Below are 12,533 nucleotides of genomic sequence, written 5' to 3'. Positions count from 1 at the left end.
TATATATATATATAAAACTGCAAAGTCAAGCATTTTTAATCGGTTCCTCACTTAATTCAGCTCCCTTTTAGCCAAAGACGTCTGCGGTTGGCATTAAAAGCAGTGTAGTGTACGGTAAAATTTCGAATTTCGAATTTCTATTCGAATTTGGCATCCTACTGAACCTGTGTGACGTCATGTGTGACGTAGGTTGGTAATTCGTCTATAGAGCATCCAGCTAGGTGTGTTTTGGGAGGCATATTTAATTGCTACACATTTTACATTCTTCCTTGACCCAATATAGAAACAAGAAATAATGCTGGGAGGATCAATGAAACACAATCAGTAGCTGGCAAATATATCGGGTGGATACGTTTGTAAATCTGACTTTTGACTTTAAAAGAGTCAGTGCCTCACACCAGCCACAAACCTCACCGCACATCACTGGGGTTTAGGGGTGTGGTTTGGTGAAAAATCGAACATTTTCTTACGACTGAACTTGTACAAATTACCCACTGAACTGACAAAATATCTACGTTTCCTTTTCAGATCAGGCTGGATATTCTTCAGAAGTTTGTAGATCTCAGGCTATTTTTTTCACATGCAAATGTATAAGTGGGTCTGTTAAGAGGGCAATCTCTGCACCTTAAATTGAGTTATTTATTCAGGCTATTATTTATAAACCAAACAACACACGGCGAGTTTTAAATACACAAAACTCCAAACAATGAGGCCGCTTGAAGATACTTTTCTTATATTGCTGAGTCTAGAAATGAAAAGTGGCCTCTTGTAAGTAGATTGCGATGTGATTTATCTTGTTGAGAGTCGTTGGAAACTCTGCCAATGCCTGTCCTGAAAACAATGCCTTCAATATTGGAAAAACCAACGCTGACGGGCTTCCAAAACGAGGCCTTTTTTCTCTTAACCTTGACCTGGAAATGCAATGGAATCTTTTATAATGATGTTACATGTATTATTACTATCGTTTAGTGCATTTAAAGGTGTCTGGAACACCCTTAAATGCCTCGGAAAAGCTTTAGCTGTGAAATGAGGTTAAACGAGTGTCAGGATTGTAGGTAATGTCTTAAATAGACTGATTGGAAGTGGTGTGATTTTTCTAATAATTCATTTGGAAGTGAAGCTGAAGAGCAGCAGAAATAGCTCTAATCACTTGAGGCCTCTGGTTTGAAGTGCTTCTGCCTCTCCACACTCTCCCACTTAATGCTTTTAGAAAAATATGAACTATTAATTGTGAATAATCACCGTGGCCTAATTATTCTGCAACACAACTTTTTTTTTTTTTTTAGCAAGCGAAATGCAAAGTGCTGGTATTTTGTAGCACTTCCTCATCCAGAGTGGAGTGTTTATTATGATTTTTGTCATAACTTAAAGAAATAAACTGCTCAGTTTTGGTTGTTTAAAACAAACAGACGAAGGAATAAAATAATTTTTCCTAAATTACAATTATAAAAGGAATATAATAATAATAATAATAATAATAATAATGGCGGCTCAGTGGTTAGCAGTGTCACCTCACAGCAAGTAGGTCACTGGTTTGAGTCTTGGGTGGGTCAGTTGGCGTTTCTGTGTTTAGTTGGCATGTTCTCTCCATATTGGTGTGGGTTTCCCCCACTGTCAAAACACATGCGCTATTGACCTTATTCTAAAATGCGGAAGTGCGCCTGTTATGGCGATTGTCTTAGAACTTCCGATTCAGTCGCCTATGGGAGAAATGACTAGGAATAATAAACGGCAAAAAAAGGTCAAACTGCTTGCTCAACAAACAAATGTTTGCATGACTATACAGACCAAGTAGAATAATATAATAAAAAAATATATCAAATTGCAACATTAAGCAGCGTAACAAGCAGTTTTTAACGTCAAAAAATGAATGGACGTGAATGAGACCGGAAGTCTCAAGCCAAAAAGATTCAAATGGCAGCGCCCGCTCGTCGGCGGAGAATAAGGTGAATAGGTAAAGTTGGGTCGACCTAATTTGCCACAATGTATGAGGTGTGTGTGTGAATAAGTGTGTATGGGTGTTTTTCAGTACTGGATTGCAGCGCGCACTCTTCTCGTGTAAAAAACCGCCGGAGACCGCTGTCGAGCGACTGTCTGTCCGACTGACTGACTGACTAACTAAACGATTGACTGGGCGGCCAGCCAATTGGCCGACCCAGCCATCCTCCTCCTCCTTCCCTCAACCCAAGTGACGACTTACAAAAACCGGAAAAAAAAAGCCCTCGTCCGGTTATGATCCCGTTTTCGGATTTGACTGCATTCTCACCCTGTTAGGAATTCGTACGCTTTATTTTTTGGATTATGCTTTTTGTCTTCTCAGTAATGATTTCAAACCACACTGAACTGAGCTAAACTGAACTGAACTTAAACACTAAAAACTGAACTACCCTGATCCAGTTACTACCATTTATGTGAAGCTGCTTTGACACAATTTACATTGTAAAAGCGCTATACAAATAAAGTTGAATTGAATTGAAGTTACCTGATTTCTGGAACCGCTCTTCCCTGGACTCGAACCCGATCGTCGCCACGGCCGGCTCCTCCTCCAGGCCTCTGCTCTGTCGACGTAACACGACGAGCTAACCGGACAAACTGGTTGCGGCGGGAAAGCCCTCCACCCGGAGGTGAGCCGTCAGCCGGCGAGTGTGAAGAGGAGCGCCGTCACACCACCCAATAGCGTTCGTTTGAAAAAACGAAATGCAGCCATACGTACCTCCCGCCACGTAAATCGCGGTCTCCAGAAACATCCACAGGGCTACGTTTTCAGAATGTTCAGACGTTTTCTCAAACGTTTCTCAAACGTTTTTACGTTTCAGAAGATGTTTGCTGGTTTGAGATCTTTCATTTCCAAAGCTTCCAGAAAGCTTCACGTGTTGATACTTTCTTTAAAGCCGTGTTAACATTCGTTATGACTGAAGTTCTGTAAAAGTTTTAAGACAAGCAGGAACTGTTCATGGACCACAGTTGTTGCCGTATTGAAATGGTCTATAATAGTCTTCTTCCACAAAGTACATACAAGGTATCAAATACTACCTCAAACCGGAAAAATCAGCCATCGACTTCCATTGTACGTAAAACAAATACAATGGAAATTCATGGTTACAGGTTTCCAACATTCGTCAAAACATCTTTATTTGTGCTCAACATATTTTAAAAAAATGGTAACGCTTTAAAATAATGGTCCATTAATTTAATTTAATGTAATTACGATATTTATTCATCTTTGTTAATGTGAGTTAATTTTATTGGTAACACTTTATAATAAGTTTCATTAGTTAATGTTAATTAATGCATTTACTAAGATGAACAAACAATGAACAATACATTTACCACTGTATTTGTTCATGTTAGTTAATGTTAGTTAATGTTATTACTTTGTTAGTTCATGTTAACTCATGGTGCATTAACTGATGTTAACAAGCATGGACTTGAATGTTAATAATGCATTAGTAAATGTTCAATTATGATTAATAAATGCTGTACATGTGTTGTTCATGATTAGTTCATGTTAGTAAATGCATTAACTAATGAACCTTATTGTAAAGTGTTACCCTCTTATTTAAGTTAAATAATGTTAGCTTATATTAACTCATGGTGCATTGCGTTACCAAGCTTTGGATTTTAATAATGCATCAGTTAATGTTGAACTATGATTAATAAATGCTTTACAAGATGCATACTTAGTTAATGTTAGTAAATACATTAACTAATGGGCCATTATTTGAAAAAACAAGTGAAACGACAGTGAATGATGACAGAGTTTTCGGTTTAGGGTGAACTGTCCCTTTAAGGGAGCTCATCGTCATCCCTCGGGTGTCCTTAGCACTGGGCAGATCATGAATTTGGGTCCTCAGAGGTGTTTTTCTCCCCCTCTCAGGATGTGATGGAGACCAACTGCTCTTTTACAGCCTCTCACTCTTCCTTCATTTACTCGCCTCTTCTGGGATCTCCACTCTTCAAGACTGCAGAGCTTGTAAATCTGCCCATTTGTGCTCAGCAGATTACCTGTGTCTCAGTGAAACGCGCCAATAAAAGGCCTTCGCTCGTCTTTTAGCAGCTCCGTGTTGTCTTGTGCTGTCCGGCTCGTGGTTTTAAATGTGAATCACAGACAGACAGTCGCTCCACAAGGAGGACTTACACAAAATCAAATCATCCAGCAGTTTTAGCCTGTTAATTTAATTAATTTAATACTCTGTGTTATATAGTATATACACTGATTTACTGTCCAGGATAAATCTTGCTTTATACACTATTGCTACAGTTTTGACTAATTTAATATCACATTATTTATTTCCAACTAATTTTATGATCCAATACAACACCAAGAAACGTAATTGCATATACTCCTTTCTATAACTTCGTTATCAATATGTAAATCTATATTATGACTACTTCTTAATTTCCCAAATAACATAAACTAAGTTTTACTTATATTTAATGGCAATGTGTTTACGTCAAACCATAATTTCAATTGATTAATTTTTGTTTTTATATCAACGCTATAGGTTTTGGTAAATTATGCCCAGAACAAAAAATGCTTTCACATCTGCAAATAAAATAAACTTAAACAACTCTGATATCTTACACATATCATTAATGTAAATTATAAACAATATTGGACCTAAAACGGATCCTTGTGGTATACCACACTTTACATTTTGATATGACGATTTATAGTTGCCAAGTTATGATACAATTTACCTTCTATGTGTGATTTGATTGGACGGGAATCGCAGGACTGATTTTTCTAATCCCCATAGACAAGTAAATAAAGTAGGGACTGCATGTTAAAGGAAAGTAGTGGAGTAAAAGTACCGATACAGCACTAAATATGTACTCAAGGGAAAGTAAAAGTACACATTTATGAAACTACTTAGTAAATTACAATTTCTGAGAAAAAATACTCAATTACTGTAGTTTGAGGCCCCGTTTACACTAATGCGTTTTAGTTTGAAAATGCATAAGTTTTGCTACGGTTATGCCATCCGTCCACACTACGCCGGAGTTCTCGAGCGCCGAAAATGGAGCATTTCGAAAACGCTGGAGAGGCCATTTTTATTCTGAAACGCTGCTGCTCCGTCTCAGTGTGGATGATGGAAAACGGAGACATCGGAAAACGGAGGCGGGGCTGCAGACATTCGCCTCTCTGATTGGGGCTTTTCCTCAATATTAAGTAGCCTATACACACAGTTCAGTCCTGCATCCTCTCCTTGTAAGTTCAAACTTCGCAAGTTTGATCAAGGCTGCAGTCTCTTCTTCTCAGTTTGATATGGAAAACAGACGATATCGAGGACACGCGTAAATCTTCAAAGGGAACAGTGTACTTTATAACTTCATTCACATCACCCTGGCTACGTAGTTTCACTTTCAACAATAAAATGTAAGCATGATTTAAGGAACTGCCTATTTTCATTTTAATATTAGCAACTTAACAGACAGCAGAAATGTTGAGGCGTCGTGCTGCATATATGAGCGTCATCTTCACTGTGTGCATATTTATAACAAAACGGAGCCGATAACTGTCTCCTTTCAATTTCAGTGAAAATACGAAACATATACCCTCTCTTTTGCTGAATATCAGTTTTAATAATCGATAATGGCCATTATAAAAGTATAACATACAATAAGTTTATACATTATAGGAAATAAAGGCAAGCGATCAGTCAATATACAGAATAGGCTACGTGCTTACATTAATCATTAACTTATCTTTGCGCTCAGCCAAAACACGTTACCTGAGAACAAGTAATAGATTCCAATGACCAAAGTCAGGGAATATGTCGTTAGATAAAGACAACAAGATGAATGAAATATCAAGTTTCATAAATATAGTGAGATTAGATCCAGTGGGAGATGCTTGATGAGAAGTCCGACTAGCAGAGCTCTCATCTGGGTAGATGGGCTGCAGCGCTTGCCCGAGAGTGTGTGTGTGTGGTCATGCGTTTTCAGCATTTTGGTCTGGATGGAGAGCAGTTCAGAAACGCTGATTAAACGCGAGTGTGGACGCCGATCGTTTTCATTCTAAAACGCCGTTTTAAAACTAAAACGCACTAGTGTAAACGGGGCCTCAGGTCTATGTAATTTGTGACTTTACACCATTGACTGCATGTAAACAATAACGTGTCTCCATTATCTACTTTGTAATCAGACTGACCAAAACACATCTGAATACAGGAGATAACAGCCTTAAAAGAAGAGAAACCTGTCTCAGCTGTCAGGAAGTCTTTGATCTGCAGTAAAGCTTTTAAGTGGAGATTCAGTGTTGAGGACAAATGCAGCCGCTGCTCGTCCTGAGGCGGAAAGAGTGAAAACTGACAGCTAATGGCTGGAAACGACAACAGGACAGTAAAGTTCACACCTTTACCTGATGCTGTGAGGACGTCTAGACGCTCTTGAGGAAATGACGCTAGGACGCGTACTTTTACAGAGAGAAACAGAAGTAGACCTACGCTATTTTGGCATAGTTTGAGGATCTTTTTAAATGATGCATTAAATGTTTCAAACTGACAGTGAAATATTTCACATGTTCACCAATGCACCAATATCAACAACTTAAGTGACCTTCTTGCTGTGAGGTGCTACCCACTGCATTACTGCACTGCCCAGGAAGTAAATCAATTTCTTGTTTTCATTCTTTATATCTTTTATTTGGTTGTTTGTCTGCATGTCATTGAGAAATTAAACATCTTGTAGAAAATTACATATAAAAAGAAAATGGCAACTATGAACTTTGGCAACTATAGTGGGCTTAAATCATTTACTAACTCATTCTGAATGGTCTTGAAAAAAACAGACTACTCTTAAATACACATTATTCATAAATAATGGGATACTTAATTTAGTCATGCAAAATTTATCAGTAACAAAGCATGAAAGTATGATTATTAAGAACATTACATTTTACATACATTACATTATACACATGCTTATGAGTCAAGAATAGAGTATTTGTATTTGCATATATAAACTAATTCTGTGACATTGCTAAACTGGGTCCGTGACATTATCGACTTTAAGATTTAAAGGGCAAGCATTGCACCAGACCCCCGCACATATGCATCACTTTGTTTTTTTTTTTCTACTGTACAAAAGTTATTTACACTTAAATACACAGTATTTTGGATACCCGAGCTAAGTATTTTACATTGGTTCATTATAAATAGCACATAGATAAATAACATAGATTCTAATTTTTTTTTTCTTCTTGAGTACACTGTAAAAAAAATCCTAATTTCACAGAATATCTCTAAATTTCTTACAATATTTTTTGTCATTTATTGTGAAATTATATTCAAAACGTAGTAAAATGACAAACAATCTCTCTAAATTAACAGTTTGACTTTCTTTTTAGGTACTTTATCGTAAAAAAAACAAATTACTGACATTTTTGTTTTTTATACAGGGAAATTATAGTATTATTTAGACAGTATTTTTTCTGTTATGTTAAATTATATTCAAAAGTCCGTAAAAATTACAAACAATATCTGTAAATTAACAGCTTAACTGGTATATTATGTACTGTATAGTTAATGACAAATTACAGCAATTTTCCTGTTTTATACAATAAAATTGCTGTTTTATTTACACAGTGTTTTGTCTTATTTTTTTGTTTTTAAAGTATATTTAAAATTACTTAAAATTAAAGTAATAAATTGTACAGTAATTACCTGCTCTGTAAAACAAACAAAAAAAATCGTTTAAAAAAGGTCAAATTACTGGTAGCTATGGCTGCCAAACCAAAAACCCAAAAAATACGGTTTAGTTTCTTTGTTGAAATAAAGTGCAAAACATATTAAATCTACAGATATTTTCATTAAAATGTTTACAATAAAACACTGAAATTTTACCGTAATTTTATGGTTTTTGTTTGGCAGTCGTAGCTGCCAGTCATTTGACCTTTTTTATGATTTTCTTACAGTGTACACTGATAAAATATATTTTTTTTACTTTAATCAAATAAATAAATAAAAAGCAGTAAAAGAATTACGTCAACTTAAATTTGAATCCCGCGTTTGGTGGCAGACAATCCAGCTGAAACAGAAGCGGCTGGTTAGAAAGAGCAGAGCGCATGACGGCACAGACACAATTAAGTGTGTGCAGGACTAATGAAGCTCAGATCCTGCGGTGAAGCCACTGGAAACGTTCACGCTCTTCCCCGTCGTCTCGCAGCGCTTGTTTTGGAGGCCCTCCATGCCTGCCGCTGTTAAGGTTTCTGGATAATTGAATGCGAGGGATATTATTATTTAATCAAGTATCAGGAAACCAGCCTTTGTTAGCGCCCTGAGCTGTCAGGAGAGACGAACAGCAGAATATAATCATTAACACTGGCAGAAATACTTCACGTGTTCATTGACAGAGTTACATCATAATATTTGATTTTAATATACAGTTGAGGTCTGAATTATTAGCTCCCCTGTATATTTTTTTCCACCATTTTCTTTTTAACGGGAAGATTTTTTCGACACATTTCTAAACATATTAGTTTTAATAACTCGTTTCTAATAACTTTTTTATTTTATCTTTGCCATGATGACAGCAGTTAATATTTACCTAGATCAGTGGTTCTCAAACGTTTTTCAAGTACCACCTCAGAAAAAAAATGTCCCTCCAAGTACCACCATTATGACCAGTATTGAAATACAGTTGCATCAGCCTGATCTCATGAGAAAACGTAAGTATTTTACGTTTTGCCAGTTTAGTGGCTAATTCGTACGAATTCGTACGATTTCAGTCGTACGAAATGGTACGATTTTAAAACGGAGGCGTGGCACCTAACCCCTCCCCTAACCCCAACCGTCATTGGGGGATAAGAAAATCGTACTAAATTGTACGAATTAGATCGTACGAATTCATACGAATTAGCCACTGAATGAAAAAGTTACGAATTGCCGTGAGATTGTGTTGGTTGCATAGTAGGCCCAGTAAAGCAGCTACAGCTGTGCAGTTTAAAAACATGGCAGATTAACTACTATAATTAATAATATTTAATATCAGCCAATTTAAACATTATAAATTGTTTGAACATTAACACTCTACATTGCTTATATGTAAAAAAAATAAAACGTTTAAATTAAATTGTGCTTTTAAAAGTTTGTTTAAAATGATAGGCCACTGTTCTTAAAAAGTAAAAAAAAAACAAACAAAAAAAAAACTCCTGTAATTAAATTTAAAGTGTTAACTTATAGTATCCTATTCATCAAAACCTGTAAATGTTGCTTGGATCTCATAAATATAAGCTAACTGTCATCATATTCATATAGAAACCATTTTTGATAAATTTTGAAATATGTTGCATGTACATTTGACATATTTAATTCCTCCACGTACCAAAGTTTGAGAACCACTGGACTAGATATTTTGCAACATACTAGTATTCAGCTTAAAGAGACATTTAAAGGCTTAACTAGGTTAATTAGGTTAACTAGGCAGGTTAGGGTAATTAGGCAAGTCATTATATAACGATGATTTGTTCTGTAGACTATTGAAAACAAATATAACTAATAATAATTGACCCTGAAATGGTTTTAAAAATAATAAAAACTGCTTTTATTCTAGCCGAAATTAAACAAAAAAGACTTTCTTCAGAAGAAAACATATTGTAGGAAATACCGTGAAAAATTCCTGACTCTGTTAAACATCATTTGGGAAATATTTAAATAGAAAATCGTAAATAAATCACAGGAGGGTTAATAGTTTTGACTAATGGCCCGTTTCCACCTAGTGGTACGATTCGATTTTATGGCCGCTTCCATTGTCAAAAGGTACCTAAAAGTGAACTGTACCATGTCACTTTTTGTGAGCCACAACCTGTAAGTGTTTTTATTTGTTAAAACTGATCAACTACATGCACAGTGTCTAGCGTTAACGGTATGTTGTAGCAAGGACATAAACAAGGATGTAAACAATGGGAAATGCAAAAGCTGATAATATTAGTTAAACACGGCAGTTAACTCAGGTTTTAGGTTGCTGAGAGAATCATTTGCTCCTTTTTTTTCAACTTCTTGGTTTTTCGCGTTTCACTCTCGCATTTGTTCATTTCTGAAAGGATCGAATGTCAGAAGCACTTAAACAAATCATGCATATGTTATTATTATGAGCTCATGAAGTTCGTTATTTTAACGTAACACAAAAAGCGGAGCAAGACGTGCAACTGAATGCTAATGGTTTACAGAGATAAACCACTTGCTCGTGCAACAAGTCTGGAGAAAGAAAACCAAGGAACGGCCATAATTAAAAACACAGCCGAGACAGTACACCATAATAACATATACACATAATAAAGAGTCATGGTCTACCCAAGCTCAAACAAACCTTGTTGTCATCTTGATGAACAGCCACAAAGCTAAGAAGAGCAGAATTTACCCTGTGCCCTGTAGTTTTTACATGGCTGTCTAAAGCTCGACTGGTCTCACTTTCTCGAGTGCGTTCGCTGCGCATCTATATTTAAAATAACGAACTTCATGAGCTCATAATAATAATGTATGCAGGATTTATTTAAGTGCTTCTGACATCCGATCCTTTCAGAAATGAACAAACGCGAGAGTGAAACGCGAAAAAACCAAGAAGTCGAAAAAAAGGAGCAAATGATTCTCTCAGCAACCTAAAACGTGAACAAACTGCCGTGTTTAACTAATATTATCAGCTTTTGCATTTCCCATTGTTTACATCCTTGTTTATGTCCTCGCCACAACATACCGTTAATGCTAGACACTGTGCATGTAGTTGATCAGTTTTAACAAATAAAAACACTTACAGGTTGTGGCTCACAATCCACAGATTTGTCAGTTGGAGGAGTTTTTAGCAGAATCCAGCACTGAACTGGGAGAGATTCTGGAAGCTGTCCTTTGTCAATTGCTAGCTATATATATTTTTTTATAATTCTCTGAAACATAAATAAACTGTACCCTGCTGAAAAATCCAGCTTAAACCAGCCTAGGCTGGTTGGCTGGTTTTAGCTGGTTGACCAGCCTGGTTTTAGAGGGGTTTTGGCCATTTCCAGGTTGACTTCCAGCCATTTCCAGCCTGGTTTTAGCTGGTTTGGCTGGGAAATGACCAGCTAAATCCAGCTAAAACCAGGTTGACCAGCCTAGCCAAGCTGGTTTTAGCTGGTCATCTCCCAGCCTGACCAGCTAAGACAAATGGCTGGAAACCAGCCTGGAAGTGGCCAAAACCCCTCTAAAACCAGCCTGGTCGACCAGCTAAAACCAGCCAACCAGCCTAGGCAGGTTTAAGCTGTTTTTTTCAGTAGGGTAAGCACTTCTCTCTTTGTGTCGTGTCCTTTGAAAGCCCAAATACAGAAACAGAAGAAGCTCTGTGGAAATAGCAGCGTTTGGATGACATTTTAGCTTTCTCTGTTTTAACATTACCGCACCTCTGGCCAGACCCCTTCACTGCGCAGGGTGTATGCGCATGGGGAATGTGGTAACCGGAAGTGTTTGTGATCTCACTAGTCAGTGTGTATTTTTTTGTAGTCCCCTAACTTTGTTTGCTGTAGGCTATGCTCTGTAAAAGACAATGTCTCCCATTTGCATTGAACACAGCTACATTACACATCAACTAAAGTTTAACATATGATATTGTAGTGAGCCACCCCTTTAAGACTGCTGAAACAACCTCCAAGATGTGCTACTGCACATTAGTGGTTAAGTGTAGTGTCCTGTAACCAAAAAAAAAATGACACATCATTATTCTTGTCCACCTGCAGAAGAAACACTGACCCTCTTGGAAATGGACTTGACCCTTCTGGCCCCTTAAAGATCCTGCAATCACAAGGCTCAGCTTGACCCCAAGAGCCCATTCAGACAGAAGCCGTGTCACTGGGGGTCACATCAGCGAAAAAAACCCTGCTTAACCTCAAGACCAAACCCACCGAGAGAAGCCGAGCTGGAGTAATCGCTTCAGACTGCTCCTCTACTGACTTCGATTACGGAGAAAACGAGGAAAGCTGACCATATGTGCTTGTGGCGGGCGAGGAATGCCACCCATTTTGTTTTTAGAGCGAGGAGGTGGAGGGGAAGAGATCATGTTGAAAAGGTTTCGTCAGATGCCAGCTACAAAAAAGAGATGCTTCACGCTTTGATTGAGCTATTTTTGATGCTGATTACATGGGCACGCTAAACAGACCCCGGTCATTATGTGATCGTTGGATCTCGCAAAAAAAAAAAAAAAAGGAAAAGAAAAGAAAAAAGTCTGCAGGACACATGTACAGTCGAAGTCATAATTGCTAGCCCCCCTGAAGAATTTTTTATTACTTAAAACAACATTTTCCTAAAGTTCTGTATACGTTTAACATATTAAAAAATATGTTCATTTCTAATAACTCATTTCTTTGCCATGATGACAGTACATACTGTTTGTCTACTTAAAGGGTCACATACGTTACCCCTTTTTTCATATTTAATATAAGTATTTTGTGTCCCCAGAATGTGTCTGTAAAGTTTCAGCTCAAAACACCCATCGGAGTATTTATTATAGCTGTTTGAAGTGTCTGTATTATAGCTGGGAAAAGGTTGTTGCTGTTTTTTTTTTTTTGC

The 12,533-nt window shown here is 37.1% G+C and overlaps 1 long non-coding RNA gene across 2 annotated transcripts in view; it reads left to right on the top strand.

Annotated features, from left to right (window-relative positions):
* The window catches only part of LOC141380246 (uncharacterized), a 146,954-nt gene extending 134,640 nt beyond the window's left edge, over nt 1–12,314 (top strand). For both annotated transcript variants that reach the window (XR_015522451.1, XR_015522457.1), the window contains exon 6: nt 11,705–12,314. This is a non-coding gene — a long non-coding RNA (uncharacterized LOC141380246). The remainder of the gene's footprint in view (nt 1–11,704) is intronic.
* Nucleotides 12,315–12,533: the final 219 nt, after the last annotated feature.

The sequence above is a fragment of the Danio rerio genome, chromosome 22 (genome assembly GCF_052040795.2).
Source record: "Danio rerio strain M-AB ecotype USA chromosome 22, GRCz13ab, whole genome shotgun sequence".
NCBI lineage: Eukaryota > Metazoa > Chordata > Actinopteri > Cypriniformes > Danionidae > Danio > Danio rerio.
This window is presented reverse-complemented; position numbering and strand designations above follow the sequence as displayed.